Source organism: Lonchura striata, chromosome 8 (assembly GCF_050655825.1).
Source record: "Lonchura striata isolate lonStrDom1 chromosome 8, ASM5065582v1, whole genome shotgun sequence".
NCBI lineage: Eukaryota > Metazoa > Chordata > Aves > Passeriformes > Estrildidae > Lonchura > Lonchura striata.
Window position 1 is genome coordinate 8,545,869 of NC_140710.1, and position 13,879 is coordinate 8,559,747.

Below are 13,879 nucleotides of genomic sequence, written 5' to 3' on the forward strand. Positions count from 1 at the left end.
TGCCCATGCTTGCTGCTGAGACAGCAATAGTGCACAGGACCTCCTTGTTCAGCCTGCTCTCGCTCTATAAAGCCCCAAGTGAAAAAGAAGGGAAAAAAATCCTACCACCTGCAGCCCAGCCCCTTGGCAGAGAGAGGATCCTTATTTTTTCACCCATGGTGTGGCAGGTAGCAAACAGACCTTTACAGTCACCTTGAAACCTCCTACACCAAAAGCTAAGAGGCTTCTTGCTGAACAGGCAACATGAGCAATGAGAACCTGATGAAGAGCTCCACTGGTTTCCCTGATTGTATTTGAATCCATGATCCCCTGCCTGAACACCAATGAAAGTAGACAACAGATTATTTCTTGTCACTACACCAACCTCATCATATTGGAATAATCTCTCACCATTCTTCTTTTTTTCCCTAAACCGAACAATCCATTTCCTCCCACCTTTCCAAGGTTGCTGCCCAAGGTCTCTTCATGCAGCTGACTTCTACTATCATACCTTGCCCTTGTCTTCAAAAACAAACAAACAAAAAAAACCCACCTCTTTTCAGGTTGTGCTTTGCCAAACTCACTTTTGCCTTTAAGCTGGCCTCAGCACCTCTTCAGGGACAACTCCAAAATTAATAGGTATGTTGTCCTTCTACCATGCCAAGGGTAAGGAAAGAATTACAGAGCAACAAGTCCAGAATAGAGCCCCCCAAGATGTCCTAGCCTGTAGTATGAAAGCTTGACAATGAAATTATGATAATCAGTCCCTGAGTATTCTCTCAAGTCAGCCTTACAGTCATGTTAAGGAAGACTCAGCTCAGCTCAGCTTCCCTAGCTCAATTGCAAGGCAACAAAGCTCCTGTTTTCTTTTAAAACCTTTTGAAAATAATAGTCAATACAATAGTCTTAACCTTAAATTACTGTATATACATACATATATGGATCTAAATAAAATAATCAGAGAGGGAGCAAAGTTTGCCAGCAGCCTGAGGCTTCCTTCTCTGACCAGATGTACCCAGTTCATTTCCAGTAAAATTCCATGGAAGCCACTGGCATCCCACTGGGATGTGCTAGGCACATATTAACTTGCTAAAACAACACGAGAGATTTGCATGAGTTCTGCTGTAATCTATCACTTCTCACTTTTTTTTTTATAGTCACTATGGTATCAAAGCAAAATACAACAGTATGGAAACTCAGGGTCACAGGCCAGCTTGCTCCTGCTCAGCATCCTCAACCTGCTGTGCTGGGTCCCCTTACACTCAGCTCATGTGGTTTGAAATTTCTTGGCCTTAAAAGACTGTAAGACCTTCAGGACCTGTAAGACCTTAAGGACTTTGCCTCTGTTGCCCTCTCTGAGATTTGGGGTCTCACAGCTATGAGAATCCTACTGCCAGTGTGATGCATTGCTTGACTCCCATAGGATAGAATACATCCATCCATTCCAAAGGCTCCAGACCAGCATCCAGGTGGATGCTTTGAGAAGCAATGCTGCTAAAGTTCTTAATTTGAATAAAGGATAATCAAAGCTTAAGAAAGCGAGTCATTAGTCTCCCTTTGGTTTCATTTTGTCAGGAAGCAGCTCCAGCAAATATACACACCATCCACAGTGAAAACAGACTGCTATATTATGAACAGAAGAGCTTGAAAACAAGTCTGACCCAAAAACCAGTTCTAGACACCCCCAAAAATTTTGTGAACGCCCCTGAGAGACTCACATCCAAGCTGTATGGCTCATAGTCCTTATTTTTGACCTCTGCTCCCCCATGATGAGCAGCAGCCACCAGCAGAACATCGGCCAAGTGCAAAGCGGAGCTGGCTGCCCTCATGAAGTGCCTCTGCCTAGGACTCTGCCATCTCCTCCCACTCATTCATGCCCTCCATACTGCAGCCTCATCATCCCAGACCTCTAATCACTTCATCTACACGCTGTCCATAAATTAGGACACATCACAGTGTTATTTGGGGCACTGAACAAGATTACTGTGCAATTACACCAACGAGCCACCTTTATCTCCAGGCTTGAAATCATGCCTTTACTTAAAACACTTTAAATCAATAAAATTATACTGTAGCCATAGACAGTACATACAGTTTTGCTTGCTGGAATGACCCCCATTATGTTCAATGGGAGATCTGTTTCTGCCTGATTCAAGCACAGCAAACAGACTTCAAGTAATGGCAAATGTCAAGTGGTTTTAGGAGGAAATAATTATAAATCATTCATGACACCCTGCTATGTCCTAGCTGTTGGCTGGCTGATTCCTCTTGATTAGTGCTAATTTGCATACAACTCAGACCGGTGCAGCAGTGACAGAGGCTCATCCAGAGAAAAGCAGGTACCCTGAAACACAAAGGCAGATGGATGGACTATGATGGGAGAGACACAAATTGTGAATAACAGAGAAAGCACACAGGGAGTGGTCTAACCATCTCTTCCTACTTAATAAACATCAAAGAGACCCAGCAGGAAGCAGAATAAAGGGAAAACAGACAAACATACTTCTCCACGTGGTGCACAGGAAAGCTGTGCAGCTCCCTACTGCCAGCGGCTGAACATCCAGAAGGTTCCTAAGAGCTCTGAGTCCATCTCCAGGGCTAAGGTGTGACAATCCACCTTTGAGGGCAGTCAGAGCAGAAGACAGGGAGGGAGAGCTGGGCTTCTCTTTGTCCACAACAGCAGAGAAAATAGATATACAGAGGTATTGTCCACAGTCTGGCCTGAAGGCACCACTGATTCAGCACTACTCAGTAGCATAAGAAAGCAAGAAAATGGGCTCCTAAATCTGGAAATGATGCAAAAATTGAGGAACAGCCTCAGGGAGGTTGTAACTGACTGGAGGGCTGCCAGAGTGGTGGCAGGCAGAGGACCTGCTCCTCAGGAGGTGGCCTGGAGCCCCAGAGCTACATGTATTATATAGGGCCAGAGCTGGAATGGAGCAGAAAGGACATTTCCAAAGCAGAGCATGGGGAATCCAAACCCATCTTGAGTAACTTAAACTCCCTCTGTAGCTTTATTATGCTATCCCAGGAGACAGGAAATTTTCAAGCAGCTCCGAGTCAATGGGGATTGTCTGACACAGTGACAGAGCCCTGATTTAACAGGGTGCTAATTAACTTCATGCGTTTCAAGTCTGGCAAATGCAGAGCATCCCTGTTGAACCAGGGCCTACACACAGCACTGAGATAACTTAAGCCTGGAGAAGTAGGCTGGAAACATCTAACAAGAAGAGGATTTCCCATGATAAATCTGGTACTTCCTGCTTCTGGCTGTGCTGGGTTTACCACACAAATCGTCTTTCTCACAGTCCTTCGGCGCTGCTCATTTCATTCTCAGCTGGGCTCCAGACGCACAGAGGTGCAAGGGAAGGAAAATAATGAGACAAAGTTGGGATAGGCAAACATTGTGATGCTGGAGGCTGTTCAAGGCTCTCAGACACTTTGGTGGGTTTACAAACTGGGATAAGATTGTGAACCACTTCTTTTTTTCCCAGTAATTTGAAATGCATGCTCTCCCTCATGTGCCACCAAGGGTGGCTCAATTATTAAAGGCACAAACAATTTTTCAATTTATTTTTTTTTTCTGGGAGACTCAACTGTGCCCGGGAGAGTGAAGAAACCTGGACCACCTACCATAAGCTAAGTAGGCAGGATACTGCACATAGTCCATACCCCGTGATGCCTTCCCATGTTAGAACTTCCACTCTGGTGCCCATCTGCCATTACAGCATCCCCATAATCAGACTATGTCAACATTTCTTATTTTTCAAAACAGAGATGATCCTGGAGTTGTAGCACTCCAGGAAGTTACAATCTGGAAGTGATCTGGATTTTCCCTAAAGCCCGGCATTTCACTTCAGGTCCTTTGTTCAGAATGACCACAGTTTAAATTAGACCTTTGATCTAAGACTGAGCTTCAGAGTGCCACTAACAGAAATTAATTTACTGTTTATGCTGCTGCCTGCTCCAAAAGGTTTCTCTTTATCCTTTTATATAGGAAATTCATTCCTTAAACCTGCACCAAGTTCACCTTTAATGACTCCTTTTCTTCCTTTGTAATTCATCCAGTGTTGTTTCAAGAGCAGTGACTGTCTCTTTGACATTAATTTTCTTCATAAACCCTCCTCTCTGCTTTCCCCATGGTTCAGTCCTCTGAGCTCTTTAAACATTAGCTGTTCTCTAAAACCTGATTCATTGGTATCTTTGTCCAGCACCAAGATGTCAGTGCTCATTGCAATTCAGGTACAGAAGCTTAGTGGTGGGAGGTCTTAAAACAGCTATTTTGTTCCCTGCCTTTGGCATTGTATTAAGAACTTGGATTTCATATGCTGTTCACCATCACCTTAAGGTCACTTTCAGACATATTGGGTTTCCAGGTCCCCCACCTCTAATAGTACCAGTTAAGATTGCTTTCAATTTTCATTTCCTTCCTTTTGATGGCTCCACCCCACTCCTAGTGTGATTTGAACATGAGTTGCTTTTCTGGTTTTTTAGGCTTCCTCCAAGCATCTCTGCTGACCAGTTACTGATTAATTTAACCCACATTCACAATATACAACTCTGAAATGAGACTAAGTACTTGGACATTCATTAGAAAGAGAGAACATATTAGTATCCCCCTGACTGATGCTTATACCCTCACATCTGGCCACTAAGTGCCTTTATAAATCAAATGTGGCATAAAAGGATGAGGAAAACTGTAGGGTTGCAGCAGGAAAACGCTGTCTCTGCTCCACTGAGAGTTTATCTCAAAGGAGTCCTGACAGCCAAGCCAGCATCAGCTTTGTTGACTTTCTGCTGGTCCAAACATTTCCTAGCCTTTTCCATGTCACTTTCTCCATCTGCATTCCTTCAGAGGACCTTTCTCTGCTCCTTCCCAAACACTTCTGTTCTTCTGATACATTCATCGCCTGCAGCATTGCTCTGAAGGACATGAGGAAGCCAAACACTGGGCTGGACATCACATCACAACCACCCTGTGGAGTATTTCTGGCCTCATCTGAGACCACATGGCCTGAATGGAGCTCTAGCAGCTGTTTTGTCCAACACCATCAGAGTATGGAGCAGGCTGAAATAAGAGATTGACTCCCAGTCTCAAGCTCCATATTTTGCAACCCCACATTATGGCTATGAATTTTTTACCCACATAGATAGCTATAAGGTTAAACTGGGTGCTTACCTCCCCTTCACTGTAAAATTTTCAGCTTGATATACTTTATTAAAAAAGGCAAATCTCTTCACTAACATCCTTGTGATGGGTATTAACACATTTTATGACTGATTCTGGATTTTCTACTGGTGTAACCCAGATGAGATCGGAACAATTGTACTTCCAGGGGCTTTTTTTCAATTTGTGTTCTGATTATTTCTTAAAGAGGTAGGGCATTGAAATACAACAGAAATTATTTTTCCTTTTCAGCCTTAATTTATACTGGTTCAGGCCAAGTCATATAATTTTAAAAAAACATAAAAGCTCTCTCCCTCAGCTTTTCTGCACATAAGTCTCTTGAAAAATCCCTGGGTCGAAAATGAAAAACCTTTCTAATTTAATGATTTTTTTTTTTCTTTTAATTTGTGGGAAGCCCCATTTCTCCTTTATCATTCTGCTATTTTCTCCTGTTTCTCTCCACCAAACTTAAGCATTTTGAATTATTCTCCAAGCAGCTGAACCCTTCAATTGGCTGTGCTGTTGAGTATTTCCCTTTCTGGGTCCCTGTTAGCACCCAAGAGCCACCAAAGGCCATACTTTCCTCATGGAGTCCTCCAACACTGCTGTGGAAGTTCAGAAAGAGCATGATGAGCTAGGGATTAGCTGGCTGCTTGACCAGGGCTGCAGATCTTTGCAAATACAGCCCCTGAGTCTCACATTAAGTCAGCAAGAACAAACCCATGAACAACTGAGAGCTCTTCGATGACAGCTGAGAATCTCTCTGCCATCCCAGGAAGTCAGACAGCTAAATCAAGGCCATAAAATAAAGCCAAGAGCTGGCCTTAAGATAATAAAAAATAAAATAAAAATGAATTATATCAACTAATAATATGACGGTTTTATGGAAATAGCGACCTAAACTCGTCAGAAACAGCAAGTGTGTTTTATTGCAGTACCACCAACCACAAAAGCACTTTTCCTTTCCACTTGCCCTATCCTGGATCTGTGTTTGCCCAATAGCTGCCTCTGCATTGGGCCTGAACAGCCAGGACACAAGGCATGGAAAGAAGTTCCTGTGACTGACCTGGGACCTGCGGCATTCGGTGCAGCCTAACAAAGACAAATCCAGAGCAGGAGAGAAAATCTGCCACAGGCAGAGATGTGTTTGCCAAATGTCATTCAAGTGGCCTGGGCAGAGAAGGAAAAGCTGATTGCTCAGACCCCTCTGCAGTCCAAAATCCAAGGGTTTCAATAAGCTCCACATGGGCAGGTCTGCAATTCCTGCAGAGCCTGAGCACAGCAGTGCACAGGGAAAGGGAGTCCTGGGAGAAGTCACAGGCTGATTTACTGGGCACCATTTCAGGATCAAACCTGTGCGAGATCTGCATGGTCCAGGCAAATTTATTAAGAGTTTGTTCCATCCCCCCACAGGGGTAAAGAGACAGGGAGAAGGAAACTTGCCCACTCCTACTAATTAACCACAGTGCAAACTTCATAAATGTGCTCCTGACCTCCGCCACAGCGCACACACTTGAGTCATCCCAATAAAACAGGAAATGACACTTTGCCACAACATTACTAAGTCCATATCCCATAAAACCATTCAGGGAAGAGGGGAGGGGGGAAAAAAGAGAGAAAAGCAAGAATAAAGCCAGCAATTATCTGTTATTAACCCCGTCCTCAGTGGTATCACATTGCTCCTAAAAATAATGACAGGGCTACAAAGCTTGTTTTCGTCTCCCACGTCCTTTGTGGGTTCCTCGTTATTATAATGAGCTGCTGGAAAATGCACTTCAGTTACATCCCCATCGAATATCTCCCAGATCACCCTGCTTTCATTTCCACCTGGCACCACAAGATGTTTTACAAATAACACTTTGATCCTTTCTTTTTCTTCTTTTTTTTTTTTGTTTTTTTTGGGGGGGTTGTTTTGTTTTGTTTTATTTTTGTTTTTTTTTTCCCCAACCCAGGGACAAATGCACACGTACTCGCTCTGGGAGGAGCTGAGAGATCTGGTGGATGAGGCTTTCTCCACATTTTGTGCCAGACTCTGGGGTGACCAGGCTGGGCACGGCTGGCAGAGCCACCAAACATCCTCCTTTGCTCGCGTGACTCCGCTCCCCTGCAGCTGGTGCCACAAAGAAACCAGAAACAGCTTAAGAATAGATCCGCATGTAATGTCTGCCATGTGGGCTCGGGAGCAAAACAGGGAAGGGATGGAGGAGGGCAGCAGCACAGCCATTGCACGAGCAAACAGGCTGTGGCTTGGTGGGTTTTTTCTGTCTCAGTGACTCACACCACTCCTTGTAAGTCTCAGTCAGCCTGCTCTCATGTGGAGAGGGAAAAAAAAAAGAAAAATCTTATTTGTTTCAACAAGCTCTCCTTGCCACCTTTTATTCTGCACTCCAGAGTCATTATTCAAATTGTTTAAAGCTTCAAACAGCTGAGATGGAGCTGGAAGACAGCACCAGGCTGCACCAGAAGCTTCCAACCTCTGCTTCTCCCCTTCCTCTTCTCCTCCTGCTCCATCTCTCAGATCCCCTGAATGGGGAGGATCCATACCCAAGGCCGTCCTTGCTTTGGCTGGAAATTTGGGCCATGGTGAGGTACCATAAGTTAAATACTGCCTATTTAAGAGACAGGAATAACTACAGCTGCTGGGGAATGGAGCTACATGTGACCCAGCACAAGGGGACCAGCTATTACAGAGCAACAGAGAGATGCACCTCACCTCCACCACCTAAAGCTGGGAACTTACACATTTGATATTACCAGGTTTGATACTAGTCTCTGCTGAAATTTAGACAATTAAAGGCATTTTTGTCCATTCAGCAACAAAAAGTATTTTCTTGTGATTGAATTGCCTTCTCTTCCACCAAAGTGCTATTTTGCCTTTTATTTAATTTCAAAATAGTCTGAAAAAATATAAAAATAGCTTCAAAAATATTTGGTATGCTCCAAACCTCCAAGTTTTAGGATAACCAAGGGGATGGAGGGTGTACAGAAAGCAAATTTTTTTATAAAGTAATTTAATCCAGTCTAGAAAGGGCTTGAAAACAATTTCATCATTACAACCTTTTGTCAGGAAAGCAGATTTTCAGATTTTCTGACTATTAGAACTCATAATAAAAATATTGCAAAAGGATATTTGTGCCAAAGTTAAGTCCTTCTCTGCAAACTTGGTGATTTATAAGGAAATTTTACTGAACAGGGGAAAAAAATTAAAGAAAACACTTCTGGAATGTTATTACGTGGGTTGTTTGGGTTTTTTTTGTTACTATATTTGTTATTTCAAACTAATAATGGATGTTACAAAAAAAATGAACATCAAGATGAAATGCTTTAGGTTGTCTAAAGAAAAGCTTAAGAGAGCTTTGAAAATTTTGTGTAATTGAAAAATCCATGTTTTGGCTCTGTGAGGCCAATTTGGGATTTCAGAATCTTGATTCCTCAAGATTTTACTAGAAAAATGCCAATTCTTAGAACACTCATGTTTGAGCATAACTTTGCTGCAGTTGTATTTGAATGAGGCTATTTACAAGGGCAAACTCACGCACACATTTGAGTGTTGACAGGATCAAGGCTTCTGGTAACTTGCTGACACTCAGTACGACCTATAACGCTGTACAATGCTCACTTTATGTACACCAGACTTTGACCTTATTCATCAAAATACCCTTCTGACTTTGTTCCAAGGGCTTTTATGTTCTCTGAAAACAATAAAAGTTCCCTTTTATGACATTACAGCTTTAATTTCAAAGTGTGATGAGTGAATGTGGTGTTGTTTTCTTTATTAAGGCACAATGAGCTCGTACGCTGCCGCTCAAATTATTTTTACTTGGGCTTAACATAACCCTGATACAACAAGCAGCAGATTGGGATCCAAAGTACAAATCCAGGGCACACACAGGCTCAAACCCCACCTCCCAAAGTGGGAGATGACTTTGACCTCTCCAGCCACAGCCCACAGGGGACGATTCTTGCCTATGACAACTCCTCCGCTCAGGGAAGCGACGGCTCTGCGGCACGTGGGGCTGTTCCAGCAGCCCTCAGATCCCACAGCCACGTGAATGCAGGCATCTCCTACTCAGCCTCCTTTCCAACATGATTTTCTAGAGCTCCTGGATGCAATGAAGCCTTTAAAATACAACAGTCTTCAGTCTAGGCAACACTGATACCAAAGTGTCTTTTGGAGGAGGTGATACTGATCCCTAAATTCCTAGTGAAAGGAAGAGTGAAAAGGAGCCTGGTCACCATTAAAGTCCAATCTTGGCTTCTTTTATTTTAGCATAGATTTACTCACAGACACTATTTTTGTTTCTCTCTGAAAAAGATGGTAATAAAAAAATTGTCATTATGAAAAAACACACATGTAAGAAGCTGCACAGATGCTCTGGCTCAAATTTTAAACACACCAACCTCCTCAACACAAGTTTGAACAATGCTAAGTCAGTTCCAAGGCCAAAGCTGGGTTAGTAATGCCTTACTGGCACTGCTCTTGGACCCACCTTCCTCACAACCAGCAAAAAGGATGCTTCCGCTGGGATAATTTATACCAGTTCCCCTAAGGAAATCCCTTGTAACAGCAAAAGTGCTGTTTTGCCAGGATAAGCTATAACATTTATGCAGTATTTGCCAACACACATATATATACATATATTTAAATTTTTTTATGAAAAGCCATTCCTCTCCGCAATGCTGCTCCACCAGAAATGATTCTTTGCACAGATTTGGCTGGGAGTGCCAAGTGCAGATACAAAAGGCATTATTATATGAGGCTGGGGACTGGTTCCAAGCTCAAAGTAATTGAAAATAGGAAATGCTGAAAATCTAACTCATGTACACAATCCAGGAAAATGTTGCAAATACTGCAAGCCATTTCTTTGAACAAGGGAAGTAACCCAGTCCTGAACTAGGTCCTTAACTGGTGTGACTGGCATAGCTCCACCAACCCAGACATGCTTTATTGGTGCGCACACAGCCCTAAATTTTCCCGTTTTGGATTTTGGATAGAGGCTACCTGCTATCTCTGGGAGCTCCTAGAGTACATTCAGCTGTTACCAAAACAAAAAATTAAAAAAAAAAATTTTAAAAAAAGTAAATTAAAAAAAAAAGAAACTCTAGGCTTCTAGAACCTCATATATGATGAAATGGAACTGAAGACAGAGGTATGACCACAGAAAAGGCATCTTTTTCCATGTGAGGATGACCTTTAGTCCACTGTGAGCAAAGAAAAACAGAACAAGAGAAAGAATGAGGGGGAAAGATGGAAGACAGCAGTCAAGTGGAGGGGACAGATGGTGGGGAATTCAGAGAGGGAGGAAGTGAGGAAAAAAACCCAAAGGGTGAAAAAACCAAGGCAGATTAAGAAATAGGAATCAGAGGTAGAAAAGAGAGAAGGGGAGGGATGGGCAGTGATAAAGGGAACAGGGTTAAAATGAGCAAACAGAGAAGGCATAAAGAGAAGGGTTGAGGTTAAAGGAGCAATTGCCCTCTGGCAAACATACTGCAGTGTAAATGGAAACACATATGTCAACAAGGAGTGTCCTGAGATGGGCTGGAAAGGAAATAGCTTATGTGATGTGAGCTTCTGCTGGGAACCACCTCGGCCTTCTCCCCCCACCCCCAAATCACTCCTTTCTGCAGATGCTGACACTCCCTGGTACTGCAGGGCACTGCCTTCGGGCTGCCCCAGCCCAGCCAGGGCTCTGCCCAGCACTGCTGCTGGTGGGGGTGAGCTCCCAGCTCTTCACAGCTACAGCTGCTGCCCGACTTCACTCAGGTCAACAAGAGCTTTATCACAGCTCCTCAAGGGGTAAAAACACGCAACATCTTCACAGGTAGCTTTGCACGCCCTTGAACCCAAAGAAGAGCTTCAGAAACAGCTGATAAGCACATGTAAAAGTCTCCTGAGCAATTAAAGCTGAGCCCAGCACCTAAAGCAAGCTCTTAAGACCAAATTCCTTCATTTCACTACTTGAATTGCACCTGATGCCCCAGAAGCATTTTCTCCTAGAAGCTAAATGCACATAAATCATTTTTCCAATTCCACTCAGCTTTTTACGTGATCCAGCCATCCATTTACACCTTCAGACGTTTCCCAGAACATTTCTGGTGATATTGCTCTTCCTTCTTTAGGAGAGAGTTTAGGGCATACCGCAGCAAGACAATAAGAACCACATGGAACATTTTCCATAAACAAGGGCAAAATCCTATGATAAAGGACAAAAGTCCAACAGAAGAGCTATCTGCAGAGTTACCATCACTGCTGCCCAAGCCTTTGCTGTTCCATAGGGGTTTCTACACTTCCTGGCATCCCTACTTGTCATGCCATACATTAAGGAAGGTCTAAACCACAAGTGTTGCCTATTACACCAAAACCTCCAGACACACTGAGCATGCACAACAGCGCTCTGCTTCCTCATGCTATTGGACCTAAACTGCCCAGGGCTTCCAAGGGACTCAAGATGTGGGAAGAGAAGCATCCTGTGTGAAGAAATTTTTTCTCTGCTACCAATTCAGTTTCCTTGCCTAATGGGCATTGTGTGTACTGGTTTCTTTGGCCAGTGGCATAGAGGAAAGTGAAATGACCTGTTATTTATGCTCAGATTCCCTTTTTTATGCCCAATAGCATATAACAAGTCTAGAGTACAGCCTAACAAAAAGCATGTCTGGGTCACTGCTTGCTTTGGTGATACCTGATTGCAGTGCAGCTACTTCTGCTGCTCACAACAGCCCATGTGAACAGGAATTTCTGCCCTAGTGTTAGCACAGCCATAAACAGGGCATTGCACCACCTCAAAGACCCAGCAGGACTGCAGAGAGAAAGTATCGGTACAGTCACATCCTTTGGCTACTACAGAGATACTCTGAGCACCACCAAGGAACTGGCAGCAGATCTTTTAGCTGTAAACATTTACTGTGGAGCAGCTGACACATGGGACCTTCCACAGCACTGAACTCCTTCCAAGACATGTTTGATACACAGCACATCATGTGTTGCAGGAGGCTGTTCAGCAGCCATTCATCTTTCTTCACTTGCGCTGTTGTGACTTCCCCCTGAAGTGTTAAGAAACACTTTTCAAATATCCTCCATCACCTTGTCAATACAGATCACTACACTTGCAACCAGGATCATTAATGACTCCATGCAAAGACCTTTTGTCTATTAAAAAATAATCCTTTAAGTATACAGAATCCAAATCTTTGCATGAAGTCATGTTTGAAGACAATACAGAGATGAAGGGCTTCCTATAGCTATAAACCCAGAAGACAGATGAAAGTTCAATCACACACACTGAATCTTTTTGACATTTAAACAATTCCACTCCAAAACACATGACAATTCTTCAAACAACCATGTTGTTCTGTTTTTATACGGACACCAATTAGCCTGTGTTGTTTAGATTGGTAATACTTGCAATGTATAAACTTTCTTAGCACATGGCAAGTGAAAACAAATAACCTCCATCAGATATGCATTTTCCATGTCAAAAGGATGAAGGAAAATTAAGTGGTATTTCTGTAATAGGCTGGCTCTAGACTTTTTTCCCCAGAATGTAGAGAAACATTCAAAGGCAGAAGCAAAAATTTACATACTGACCCAAAAATAATTCTGCAGAGAATACTTGCTCCCAGTGAGCTGTGTTGCTGTAGCTATGAAGGTCTGAAAATAGAGGGACGAGGTTTCTAAACAATAATATTTTCCTGTATCAGCTGATACAGCAAAAGAAAACAAGCTTTGGGCACACAGAGTTTTCTAAATTCTGTTCACAGGAAGGGCGCTTTTCCTTGCACAGCTTTGATGCCAATGCTTGTACCTCTCCAATCACCAAAGTTTTCCAAGAGTTTTCTCCTGCTTTTGTCTGTGCTGCCAACTACCCAAGCATTCCTGAAGGGTGGCCTAGAAGTTCAGGAGACCAGAACCCAATTCCCTTTTGTCACAAGCTGCTTGTAGGACATCAGGATAGCTACATGCCTTCTCTCCATCTCAAAACCCATTTTTCCATCACGTATAAAGCAGATTAAAGTGCTCTCTTACTCCAGTGCATAAGGGGGAGCAGAGAGGCAGAAGTGCAAAAAAAGGAGATAAGCCACACCACTGCAAGTTGGTTTTACTTCAGGGAAAGACCAGCATCATTGGATTTTTAAGGCAACAGATATATCAGAAACTTCTGTGAAGGAAGAGCTAAACAGCCACTGTATAACCAAGGAGCCTGATAGCCATGAACAATATACACAGGTGATTTTTATATAACCCATTTCCTGAGCACAAGATGTTGGTGTCTTTTCAGAAACTGTGTGTTGTGCTAGGGAACTATTTCAAAGACAGATGCAGGGAGTTGTTTGTTCAGCATTCTTAATCCAAACAAACAGTTGCATACTCTTACCTTCAACACAAGTCTCTCATCTTAAGGTTCTGGCCAAGAAAAATATTTTCCTAGCTAGTCTGTTATGAAAATGTTTGAATTAAAGAAACAACATCAATAACTTATGTAAAAACTTCAACCTCTAATCAGCTGAGCTTTAATAAGGCTTGAGATAACAGCACATGAGTTTTGCCAAGAATATAAAATAATCATAAAATATTATAATTGATGCACTGTTCTGGTTTATTACATCTCAGTTGAATACTTGGAAGAAAACATTCTGGACCTCATGTTAGCATATTGTAATAATTAATAGCCATTATTTGGATTTGGAGAATTTCAGTGTGAGGTTCTGTTTGTTGGTGTTTTGGCGGGGGAGGGG

General features: G+C 42.8%; 1 protein-coding gene across 1 annotated transcript in view; it reads right to left on the reverse strand.

Annotated features, from left to right (window-relative positions):
* The window catches only part of FOXD2 (forkhead box D2), a 279,469-nt gene that overhangs the window by 196,946 nt on the left and 68,644 nt on the right, over window positions 1-13,879 (reverse strand). The window contains 1 exon segment of the mRNA XM_085585677.1: window positions 1-13,879. This exon segment is cut by the window's left edge and continues 37,436 nt beyond it; it is cut by the window's right edge and continues 38,041 nt beyond it. The gene's annotated coding sequence lies outside the window, so the exon portion shown is untranslated.